This window comes from Cupressus sempervirens, chromosome 9 (genome assembly GCF_028749045.1).
Source record: "Cupressus sempervirens isolate cs-2001-9-10 chromosome 9, ASM2874904v1, whole genome shotgun sequence".
In the NCBI taxonomy this organism is placed as follows: domain Eukaryota; kingdom Viridiplantae; phylum Streptophyta; class Pinopsida; order Cupressales; family Cupressaceae; genus Cupressus; species Cupressus sempervirens.
Genome location: NC_143126.1, coordinates 27,163,839 through 27,176,652, shown reverse-complemented (window position 1 = coordinate 27,176,652; position 12,814 = coordinate 27,163,839).

Below are 12,814 nucleotides of genomic sequence, written 5' to 3'. Positions count from 1 at the left end.
AAAACAAAATTTGTATCTTCATGATCCTACATAAGCTAAGAGAGTAATAACCAATGTTTGCACTTAACTTGTGTGAGGGTAGGACTATAAACATTAATCACCATAAAAGATATTTCCAAATTCTTAAAATTGAGAAGTTTCCAATTAGCTTCTTGTTGAATAAGGAAACCTAAAATTGTACTAGGATTAAAAAGCCTTGTAACACCTCCCAAAGCACGTAGACCTTGGGAATGAGAAGATTTCCATATTGACCACTTTGCAATTATTTTTTGGAAAACTTCTTGTGATAATTTGATTTCTTGCAAAAGACCCATATCAAGTAACAAAAAGTCCAATTGTTGTTTGACCCTTTGCCTTTTGTCAGAGACATTAATGCCTCTGACATTCCAAGTAAGGAGCCTCATTGGGGCTGAGGAGAACATGTTGTTCTCCTCGTAACTCTTTGTATTGTTGCAAATTTACCATCAAGTGTAGACTAAGTACCTACTACAATTTCCTCCTTAATCTTTGAACTCTTAGGCTTGCAACCTCTTTTTTTTGGAGTTTTAATCAAAGGTGAATATTGTAATGTAGTTTGAGACATAGATAGCTTTGTGGAGAAGTCAAAATCTAAACACAACCCTATTTGAGAATTTTCCTACTTATAGGACTCCACATCCACTAGTTGAACCAAGGAAACCTCATTGACATCCTTATACTCTTCAAGGAAATGAGGGGTTTCTTCAAATGCCTCCACCTTGTGAAAATCTTCAATTAAAGAGTTAGGGGCATCACACTGAATTTTTAATTCTGTATGAGATATTGTTAGAGGATCTTTTTATTTGGCATTTGAAGGCTTCTACCAACCAATACAAGATGCAATAAGAGGTTCTACTTCTGGGATTAAATTATCTTGAAGCACTACATCTGCAGAAATATTCAAGTCCATTTTTTGAATCTTGTCTAGAATGGCAACTAGAAGAGGTGAAGTAGCCAATTTGAGAAAAAATGAATCTGAAATAAGTCTTTATAACTTGTAGTTGTCCGACGATTTGTTGGTCAAGGTGTCAATATTCTCTGAAGGGCAGATATGATTTGGTTGTGTGTTTGTGTGTGTTTGTTTCAGGTAGCAATTGTAGTATATGTAGGTGTCATGCTCATGTCAATTTTCTATTGTGTTGTGTGTTGCTCTAGGATGTCTTATTGCTATTATTTTTGTCATGTCTATCCCTTTAAAGGGCTAGGAATATGAAATTGGTTGTGGAAAAAACAAGAGGGTTTTCAATGCTTTAGGTGATAGAGTGTGTTTTAGTTTCACATTGTTGGTTTCAAATTTTGTATTTTTCATTGTGGCTATTTACATTATGATGATTGTCAAATCAATAAATTCTACTATAAAAACCAAAATTATATCAATATAAATACAATTCTAGTTCTTTTTATGCAAGGATGGTTGTTGGCAAACTATTTTTATTGCTGGTTTTTGTTTAAATTAATTTTTTATGTTCAAATATGTTATTCTCATTGAAAATTTTGGTTTGGAGTATTACAAATCAATTGAAAAAAGTCAAGATGTTTGATAATGTGAAGAAATTTATTTTGGTGAAAGTCTAGAGGAGTCATCTAAGAAGATATGATGGGTGGAGAATGAATCTGCTTTCACCTTCTCTTCAATTCTTGGGCTACCTTCTGAACCCTTTACAATATATGTCTTTCATAGACTTACTACCTTGTCTTATATCCTAGCTTCTTTATCTGATGGGGTGAAATCAAGATGGTGGTTCTAATGCATGAGGCTATTTGGAAGAAGAAAGAAAGAATTTATTTATTTATTTATTTCAATTCTACTGGTAGATACTCTAATTAGGTCATATTAAAATATCATCAGCTACATAGGGGAACAAAAAGGCTACAAGGACTTGGTCTACTGTTCACTATTGAAGGTGGAGAGAGAAAAAAAAAGGGCTAGAGAATGAAAAGTTAAAAGTAGACCTAGAAAATGCCAAGGCAAAGGAGAAAGTAGTAGATAGTAGGTACAAAGGAATAGAGAAAAGGATTACTAGTTCTTCCTCTAAAGGACCAAGTGAACAGCCTCAGCTAGAAAATATGGAGACAGAAATGAAAATTTTGAAGCAACAATTGGAAGAAAGAAATAAAAAGTTGTTAAATGTAAATTTAAACAGAGGAGCAGAACTCAAGATGTTGAAGGAAAAATTGGAATAGAGCAATAAGAACGTTAGTTATACTGTGAACCATGTTAATATGGAAGCTAATGTTAAATTCAAAGAATTTAGGGACAACTTGCAAGAATCAAATAAAAAACTTGTGGATGAAAGAACATCTTTACTAGATATTTTCAAAAAGTTGGAGTCTAGTTGACATACAATCAGTAACATAAATAAGGAATTGGACAATGAGAGGGAAGAATCAAAATAGTGGGAAGAGAAAGAGAGGAAATAAAGAAACAAAGTGAAAATCAATGGTCACAAATGGTGCAAGATGTATAGAAGGCTAATAAAAAAATCAAAACCTTGGAGAGAAACTTGTTTGACTCAAATGAAAAAATAAAAAACTTAGTCAAGCTAATTAAAGAAAAAATGTGGGTGGAAATTATAAAAAATACCTATAGATTGTGTGATTGGTTTGAATTGCATCAAATTTTTTGAGTTGTTTATGGGAGCATCAAAGAGTAGATTAAGAAGAACAATGACCTTTTTAAGCTCAAGAAGAGTGCAAGATAAATGATTCATATGGCTAGTCAAGGAGTTCATGACTGCATTAGTGCATTAATAAAGTCATCAGCTATCATTCAAAAATGCCAAAGTATAAGGGAAGAAGAGGAATATTTGAACTCATTTGGGAGAAAACTCACCAAGATGGATGACAGAGAAAAATTAATGATAAGTTGTTTTGGCTATTCCTTGCTCAAGTAATTCATCAATGACATTCATTGGAATGGAAGCTTACCAAAAAGAGTTAGAGGCCAAAACGATGTCTGAACTAGTCAAGTTTCCTCAGGATTCAACTCTTGATGGGATTTTGAATTACATCAAACCATTGGCAAATCTAAATGCACTATTGGATGTAGCATTTCTTTCAAGTAAATCTTCCAAATATGGAAGTTTGATGAAGTTAAAGTTCATCTACTATAAAATAACAAATTTTAAAACACCAAACAAAGTAGACTTTAACATCCCAAAAAAGTTGAATGAATTTTTAGTCATATCATAAGACATCCATTAGGCATCAGGGTATGTGACACTTGAAAAGTAATTTACATCATCTTTTTAGTATTTACTTTATTTCTATTTGTAATTGTTTTATATGATTTTAAAGTTTGAACTTTATTTCTTGAACAGGATAAACGTAGCAGAATCAAAATGCTATTTTTCTTACCAGGACTATCAAATACAAAGGCAAAAATGTTTTTGATACTGAATTTGATCCTAGTCTAAGACTCTTCCCATGAGGCAAAATAACCTTAACCTATTGTTTCTCCCTTATTTCTATATTTATATATAAGGGAATTTAGGTATATTTGCTAAATGTTATAGTTGTAAATTTGGTATTTTTAACTCAAGATTATGGAATTGGGCATTAACTCCAATTTAGTACTCTTAACTTTTGTAAATTGAATTCATTGAATTTTTTGGTCTTAGATGGTTTTTTCATTTGAGTATCAACACTCTTAACCACTTTCTACATTGAAGTTGAGTACAGTATGTATGCTAAGCCACAATGTGTGTTGAGTCAGATTTTCAACAAGTGCTAAGAGACTTCAGATGCTGAGCAATATATAAGTGCCGAGTGATAGATAGGTGTTGAGTCATAGTTAATGTTGAGCAATCTAGAACTATACATGTGCCAAGAAATCTAGGACCTTACATGTGCTTAGCAAGAGAAAGTATAATAGGTGTTGACCAAGCTAGGATAGTATATGTGTCGAGCACCAGTAGTTTAGTATGTGCCGAGTAACACAAAATTAACATATGAGTTTTTGCCCTCAAAAACACATATGTAAATCATGTTTGGAGCCAAAATAGAAGGATTTTGAAGGAGAAAAAGGATAAGGATGAATCTTTTACATTGTTTATGCAATCAATATGTAGCCAATCAAAAAAATAAAGAAGGCATGCAACCAATGAGGAAAATGCAAGGAATGAGTAGGAACTCAAAGATTCAATATGGATCATAGATCCATACCTAACCCTAACTCTTTAAAATCTTTAAAAGGAGGTTGAAACCACCATTGCAATGTAGAAGTGAGCAGTGTATGGGTAAACTATAGTGAAATTTAGTGTGAAGGAAGAAAGACTTAGAAAAATAGTGCAACAATTATATATCCAATTGATTAGAATAGCACCAGGGACACGACTAGATATTAGATCTCAAAGGATCAAGATCAAAAGGAGAAAATCAAGTGCCTAAAATTAGCAATTGAAGATTGTAAGCAATTAGGTCAAAAATTCCTAATACTTTCTGTAGGGCCCATTTTCCGTTGCACCAAAAGCCATGACTGTTAGTGAACATGGAACACCACATAATTAACAACCTGTGGGCAGGGGAGCGCATCGCATCACCCAAAAATCTCCCCCTCAATGCGCATACCAAGTTCTTACGCAGGTCGGGAAGGCACCGGGGAGATTTGAACCCATGACCAAGCCAAAACCAGGCTCTGATACCAATTGTAGTGCCCATTTGTCATTGCACCAAAAGACATGACTATTAGTGAACATGGAGCACCACATAATTAACCACCTGTGGGCAAGGGAGCGCGTCGCATCACCCAACACTTTCTAGCCAATGTATTAGATAAGTGAAAATCCTGTGCTGATAGGTTAGCTTAACAACTATATTGTAGATCCTTTGAAGAGGTGATTAAATCCTTTAACAAGGTAACACTTCATGTAAAGTGTTTGTAAATCCTCTAACCAGATCACTATTGACACAATGTAAAGCCTTTAACAGGGTCGGCCTTTCACATGGTAGACCATCAGAAGTGGTCAAACATTTATTGCTACAGTAATTTTTGTGGGTATCATCCCCACCCCAGTCTTACCTTCTTATTCCTAGAGGGTTTCTGGGTTACCAAATCTGGTGTTATGTGTTATTACATGTGTTCACTTTATGTTCATTTATATGTTTACATGCATGTAGTTTACTTTTTAGTTATTTGATTGAAATAATTAGAAAAGGTTAAGAAACGTAATTCTAATTCACCTCTCGCCCCTCTTAGAAGTACTCTTCTCATTTTAAACATTCCAACAATTAGTATCAGAGATGAGCTTCTCACAAGGAGAAGCCTAACAACTTAGAGAAAAGGTTTGAAGATGGAAGTCTTAAAACTTGGGAAGATCATAAACAATCAAGTGATTGATGTGCACCTTGCTCCACACAAATTGGAAGAAGCCAAAGAAGAACTGAGAAAATCCTTAAAAAGAAGGAAGGAATATCCATAGCTGAAAATGACATACACTATGGAGATTCTAAGGAATTTCATGTAGTAATAGCAAAACTGATGGAGAAAAATAGAGCACAAACTAAAGAAATCAGATCACTCAAGCTTGAACAAGAATCACAAGCTATAATGCTTTGTGAAGTGATTGAACAAAAGAAGAGAGCCATTGAATACAAGGTCATGATAGAAGATGACAAGAGAAATCTTAACAATAGACTAGAGGAGAAGACAATTGAGTTTGAAAGGATCTAAAACATGTGGTTAGACACGTCAAGTTAGATAATGAATGCTCATCATGAGCTAAACATGAAGGACATTGAGATATCTAATGTAGAATGAACAACTATAAAATGAATTGAAAATAGAGAAGGAGATAGAAAAAAGCTTCAATAAACCTAATCAGGCCATTAAGTACTTTGAGAAACTACTGAAATCACCAAGGGATAGTAATGATACTTCAAGACTTGGTTACACCAGCACTAAACAAGGAGAATCATCCAAGAATGCAAAAGAAAGGAGTAACAATGGTAAGAACACTAAACCTACTTGTCATTTTTGTGGTAAAAAGGGACATAGCTCTAATGTGTGTAGGAGAAAGAATAGTCATCAACATGATAAGCCTACAAATGCAAGATTTTGTCACAAGTGCAAAAAGAAAGGACATCAAGCACACGAATGTAGAACCAAGACCATGAGAACACCAAGATTTGAATCTCACCACTACAACTATAAAAAAATATGGACATGGAGCATTTGAATGCAGATCAAAGCCTATGCAGATACCTAATGAGCCTGCAAGAGGAAACAACCATGGTCATCACTAAAATTGGGATTACAATACTAAATATACATGTCACTATTGTCATGAGTATGGACACATTCCTAAAATTTGCATAAGGACACATTTTGTATGGAGTTACAGCAAATGGTTAAGTCAAACTACATGTTTTAGTTGCTTGAAAACAAGTCATATTAGCAAGAATTGCCCGTCAAAGTCAAAAGCACCCAAAATAGAAGTCAACAAAGGAAAAGGGAAGGTTGATGTTGAACAAATAAGGGGGAAAATGAATAAAACTTGCAAAAATAAAAATGAGTGCAACACATCAAATGGAGAGATCACTTCACCCAAAAGGTCAAGTGATCACACTTCATCCAACTAAGTAAAAGAAAGGTGTATGGGACTGATATAGAAAGTTATATCATACATAAGTCCCAAAGAAAAAAGGAGTACTACAAGGAAGAAATTTGCATGAGCAAAGATGCCAAGTCAAAACTTTGAAGAAGCTACCGAGTTACCCTTGGATGTCAAGTAAAGCTCCAATGGATGCCAAGTTTCTAATAGAAACTTAGTTGATGGTCGAAGCTGAGTGAAGTGGAGAATTAGTGGAAGCCAAGTAAATGAAATACAATGGGAGCTGAGTCATGGTGAAGCCTTCAAGTGCCGAGTTGATAGCTGTATGCACTAAGCATTTAATGCTAGGTTTTGACAGATATAAGGGCAATTTTTTTCATTTTCATGCCATTCAAACACAAAGAAAAGTCAAGAAGAGCAAAGAAGTGATCAAGCAACAACCTAACAGCATATCACATTGATTTTGATAGGAATTCAGCATGAATTCATCAATTTAAAGGTATTTATCAACTGTCGAGCTATGTAGAAGTTAAAGTTTTAATACATTTAAACCCTAGTTTGGTGTAATGGCTTCTAACTGAAGAAATCCCAAAGGAAAAGAGAGTGATTAGATTCAATTAGTTAGCAACAAGGTCAAGCAACCCAAATTTAGGCCAATCCTTGAAGTTACCTATAGAAATGACCTAGCTGACCCATTATCCATCATTCCAGCTAAAGTAGTCATGGTGCAAGATGTGAGAAAATGTTACAACTACAAAATTGGTGCCATAGGTAATTTTGAAATATTCCAAGCTTATGAAAAACTATGTGAGAACAAGATTTTAAAAAAGGAATTTGAGATAGTTGAGAAAAAGGGTTTGACCAATGCCCTAGTCTACCCTATAGGATTCAAAACTAAATGGATACAAATATTTTCTAGGTAGAATTCATGATAGGTATCTATGGCTAGAGATAGGACCCATTAAGATTACAAAGAAGACTATGCATAGGGTTATGGGATTCCCAACCCTATATCAGCCAAAGACCTATAGAAGAAATAGAAAGGAGGTCATTGAGAAAAATACAAGAGCCAAATGGAACAATAGGGGAATCACCATTGATACTATAACTGATCCTCTTCTAGATTTTTCTATAAGAATAATATCTCAAAAATTCTATCAATCTAGTAGACTAAACAGTGTGCCATGTTTAGCAGTTGATGTAGCCTACAAACTAGTGAAGAAATATCACACATATGATCTGTCAAAACTTATGTTGCAACAAATTAATGAAAACCTAGTGAAATAAGGAGATCAAAGGTTGCATAATGAAAATTTGGTTAAGTTCTTATGTGTATATTCTTTTATGTTATGTAAGAATTTCCTTCTATAGGAATGGTGAATTGGAACCCCAACAAAACTACAATTACACAAATTGAAATAAGTTCATTGATCAAATGGGTGACAATTTTGAGGCACAAATGACAAGTTATTTTGAAGACTTTAAGAAATCCATGAAGCAGAGAATGAGAATACTAGTTTCATTGGTAGAGAAACATCTCAATGACATATGCTTCTTGGTTGACATTGACTACACCTACATCCATGCGGCAATACCAAGAGTAAGCTGGCTAAGGACATTGGGATATGAGATTGATGTAAATGAAGCCTCAACAACAATCACAACATTGCTTGCAGAAGAAATAGATAAGGTAGCTCCTCGCTTTGGAACATATGATGTTGTTAAGTCCAAAGTTGAAACTAAATTGAAGACAACTTCTATTATCAAGAAGAAAGACAAAATAGTGAAGAAGATAAAGAAGCAAATTTGGAGTAAGTATTGAAGGAGTATTATCTGAAGAAGAAGAAGAAGAAGTAGAAGGAGATAGTGAAGAAGAAGAAGAGCAAGGGCAAGGCTGAGTAGAGCTAACACAAGGCTTAGGAGAAGAGAAGGAGGAAGGTACCAAGGAAGAAGAAGCCAAGGAAGCACCCAACCTACTGAGCAAAAGAAAAGAAAGGAAAAACCATAGCCTATAGCTTAGCCCAAGCCTTAGAAGGTCACTAAGCCAGCTTAAGCTTGTTAGGAATAAGGTGTCTCAACCTTGTATAATTCCTATTCTTATTATTTGTTTTGCAAAATCTATTTCTTGCAAATAATGTTGATGTGTTGACATCTTGAATTGTGTGTAAGGAGATCATGACTAAAATGGTTATGACGGATTCCTATGACACATAAGAGCTATGTTAGGAAGATTCAATGATAGGTGAAGACATGTGGCAACTAAGATATTTGAGTACTATACAGAAATTTTTTTTTGGGGTTCCTATTTTCTCAGAGAATGGTAAAATGCTAATACAGTTTACCTTTTGGGAGTAGCCCTAAAGTGAAGTGCATTTTATAAGCATTTTTAGGGTTGCGAAGAGATGCGATGCGAAAAGGGTGTATTTTTGGTACTGTGAGTAGCTAATGGAGTCTTCTGTTGTTGATGTTGAACTTGCATTGCAAGTGTAATGTAACCTCGTGTTGAAGATAATACATTGTGCAAGTTCTGAAGGAGTGGGTTTATTTTACTGAAAGGTTTTTCCCCACCAGCAAATCCTTGTGTTATGTGTTCCTTTCTTTGTCTATTTTCTGTATGCATGGTTGTCTACAATATTGTTTTTTACATGATATTGAATCTATAAGTGTAGAATATTTTAATAGGATTTTCATCATACTTTCCTTATGATATTAGTGTAGGAAGTTTTTTTCACACCTGAGTTTCCTTACAAAGCTAAGCCAGCTCTAGAAACAAGGGCTACTACAAGGGCATCAACTCAAAAGGCTAAAGAGGCATCAAAAGAGAAAAAGAAAGCAACTAAATAGCCTGTTGAAGAGCCAAAGAAGAGAAGGAAGTATGTGGCATAGCTAGATACTGATGATGAGGAGAGAAAAAAGTCAGAGGACCTCAACCAATTTAGAGTGGTAAGCGATCCTCCTAAATCTACAATTGACAAACTTTGTGAAAATATTAGAAATGCTGATTTAAATAATTTAAAGACTCTTGATTTTAATAAGCTCAATAGAGGAATCTGTGTATGCTGTGATGGTAGAATTCAAAAAAACACCTCTAGCACTTGACAATACCATGCCCAAGGAACTATATGAGATAATTGAGAATAAATGGCATTATTGTCTAAAAATGGAAAAGGAGATTAGAGAATGCACCTTGGCTCAAGTAAAACCTAACATGACAAAGGGTCACATAACAAAGGAAAATAAGAAACATGGTGGCAAATTTGCACCAAAGTATAGAGCCTTCAGTATCCTTCAAAACAAGATTGAGGATGTAGTGAATAAATCCACACAATTTTGGAAAGCAATTTATAAGATAACTGAAGAAAACGTAGAGGAAACAAATAGGGCAGAGATCAATGCCAAAGAAAAGATAGAGGAAAAGAAAATAGAGGATAAGAAAGGAGAGGAAGAAAAGAAAGAGGAGGAGAAGGAAGCAACAACAAGAGCTGAAGAAGAAAAGAAGAAAGAAGAGGAAGATAAGAAAGTTGAGGAGGATAAAGAAAAAGGTGAGGAGGAAGAAACATAGAAGGAAGAAATTATGGCAATAGCTAATTAGTAGCAAGAAGAAGAATAGAATGAGCAAGACTCAAAAATTCCACCTCCTAGTCCACCTGATGTAACCATTACACCTACAAAGACAATAATCATTAAGGATGTTCCTAATAATTCAGCTTAGAACATAGATCCCCTAATTGCAAATGATCTCTCCAAGATCCTTCACTAATCCACTCTATAGGCATAGTTACGCACAAGCCCTATATTGGTGAGTGTTGATGAGTTACAAAAGGCAGTAGTAGCACCACAAAAAGAAAATGTGAAACCAAAGGATCTACCTTTCACATATACAACTACTTGCACTAAGATTTTGATGCTTCCACCACCACCTCCACCAAGTGCAACAAGTGAAGCTATTTAGAAGCTGAGTGCAATGGAAGGGAAATTAGAAGAAAAGGAGGATACACCAAATGAAAAGGAGTAGGCTACCATATAGACATTTGTGGAACTACCAAAGACTGGCACTCCTAAAAAGACCCTTCATGAGCCAAGCACTGAAGTTACACCTTTGAAAATTTCAACTCTAGGCTCAAAATCAACTAGAGTAGCCAATGTACTTCACTATGGAGACCTTGAATTAGATGAAGATATTGTAATACCCTCCTATGATTCCAAGACCATCACAATGGCACAAATAAATGAAATGCAAAATGCATTAGACAAAATGATGAGGCAAGAAATACTCAAGAAGGAGTTCAAACACAAACAAGAACTACATGACACTAAGGAAATCTTTATGGATTCCTTCAGCTTGTAGTCACTAGATGAAGCAAAGCAAATAATAGAGCAACTACCAGATATAGTTAACCAAGTGACCAATGAAGACTAGGATACTAATGTTAAACTCATGGAATGGTTAGAGAGAAAATTTAAAGTAAAAGTAAATGAAAAGATATCAAGTGGAATTGCACTTGAATAGGTAGAGCTGCCCAAGAAAATAGCCAAGGCCAAAGTTGTACTTGAGAACATTTTCTCATTGTATAGGAAGCTATTTTATTTTTCCAATTTCACACAAGAAACAAATAAGAGAATAATGAGCTTGGAAAGAAATTTGAAAATTTCTGGCATGCAACTATCAAAGGATCTAGCTCAAAGTGAGAAGCATTTTGAACAAACACTTCACACTCAAAGGGAGTTAGCTGTACTAATAGTAAATAAAGCCAATATAAAGGCTAAATTGATGCAAATTCAATCCTCTATCACCCCACATTTAGAAGTCCTCCACAAGGAGCAAGTATATGCAGAAGCAGTTTTAAAAAAAGATCCAAATCTTTCTACACTTGATGGACTTGTACACCTTGCTGCAGAGACTACCATCGAGCACAAGTCAGTTGGCATTGCTTTGGAGAATTGGTATGTAACTCTAAAATCAATAATTGAGGTAAATAGTAATTTTTTGGCTAAGTATGGTATTTCTCCTTAGAACCCTTTAACATAAGTATCAAAAAGGTGGAGATAATAAGGATGATAGGGGGAGAAATAATAGTAAGGAAGATATATCTAATGGGGGCTCAGAAAAATAAAAGAAAATAGAATATTCACCCAAGTTCCTTTTCCAAATATTTTGCACCTGAAAATTTTTAAATGGAATGAGATGGGGCTTTCACAAAAATCTTTGAAGGCTAACAAATGGAAGATTTATCTAGAAACCATATTCACCATTAATGGATTCCAATTTGAATTTTTATACTTGGACAAAGAAATTTTATCATGCAAAAATTCAAACCAACAAAACAAATGCCTTGAAGAATTAAATACAGTTAGGGATGCCACTTGGCCTAATGTAGACACAGATATAGTCATATGGGGAGAGTGATTAGGTAGTGTAAACATGCAATTAAAGGTAGAAAAGACAAAAATACAAAGAAAAGCCATGGAAAGTGACATGTAATTGGAATACAAATAGAAAAATGTTGAAGATCCCTAAAGAAAGTGTCATCTGCCAATTTTGCAATTGCATCCTGAATTTTGATCAAAGTACAAAGAATGTTTGTAATGTAACAATATAAAATATCTTTGTATTTTATTTCCAATGAATTTTTGACACATGTCCTCCCATCTGAAGTTTTTTGCAATCCTTCCTATAAAATAAATTCCAAGATATGAAGTGAGGGTCCAAAATATGTATAATTTTTAGTGTTTATGCTATTTTGCATTCAGTCCTATTAGTCTTTGTGTCAAATTTTGTGATGTATTCCATTTTGCAATCTAGGAATACAAATGAATCTTGAAGGAAATTTTTTTCATGTCTTGAGTTATTCTTGATGTTTCTACTAGTAATATATTGTTTTCAAGGAAGATTAATACAAAGGAAGGTTCTGCAATACCTGTACCTCTGAGTTTTTTTCTCCATTTTCATATATCTATAATTTTGGGATTGAATAAACAATTTTCTTTCACTTTAATGAAACTTGGATGGATTGTATATATTTTCATTAATTACTTTTAATTCAAGGAGATAAGTAAATGTTTTCATGAATAGATAGGGTTTCTAGATATATGGGATGCATATCATAAGAATCAAATGCAGGGTTGACTGCTGATAAATTTAATTGCAAGGAAATTAAATAGGTTTAGGGTTATTGGTGTGACTCTATATAGAAATGGATAATGCACTGATCATCTATTCAGATGTAAATTGATAAGTTAATTTG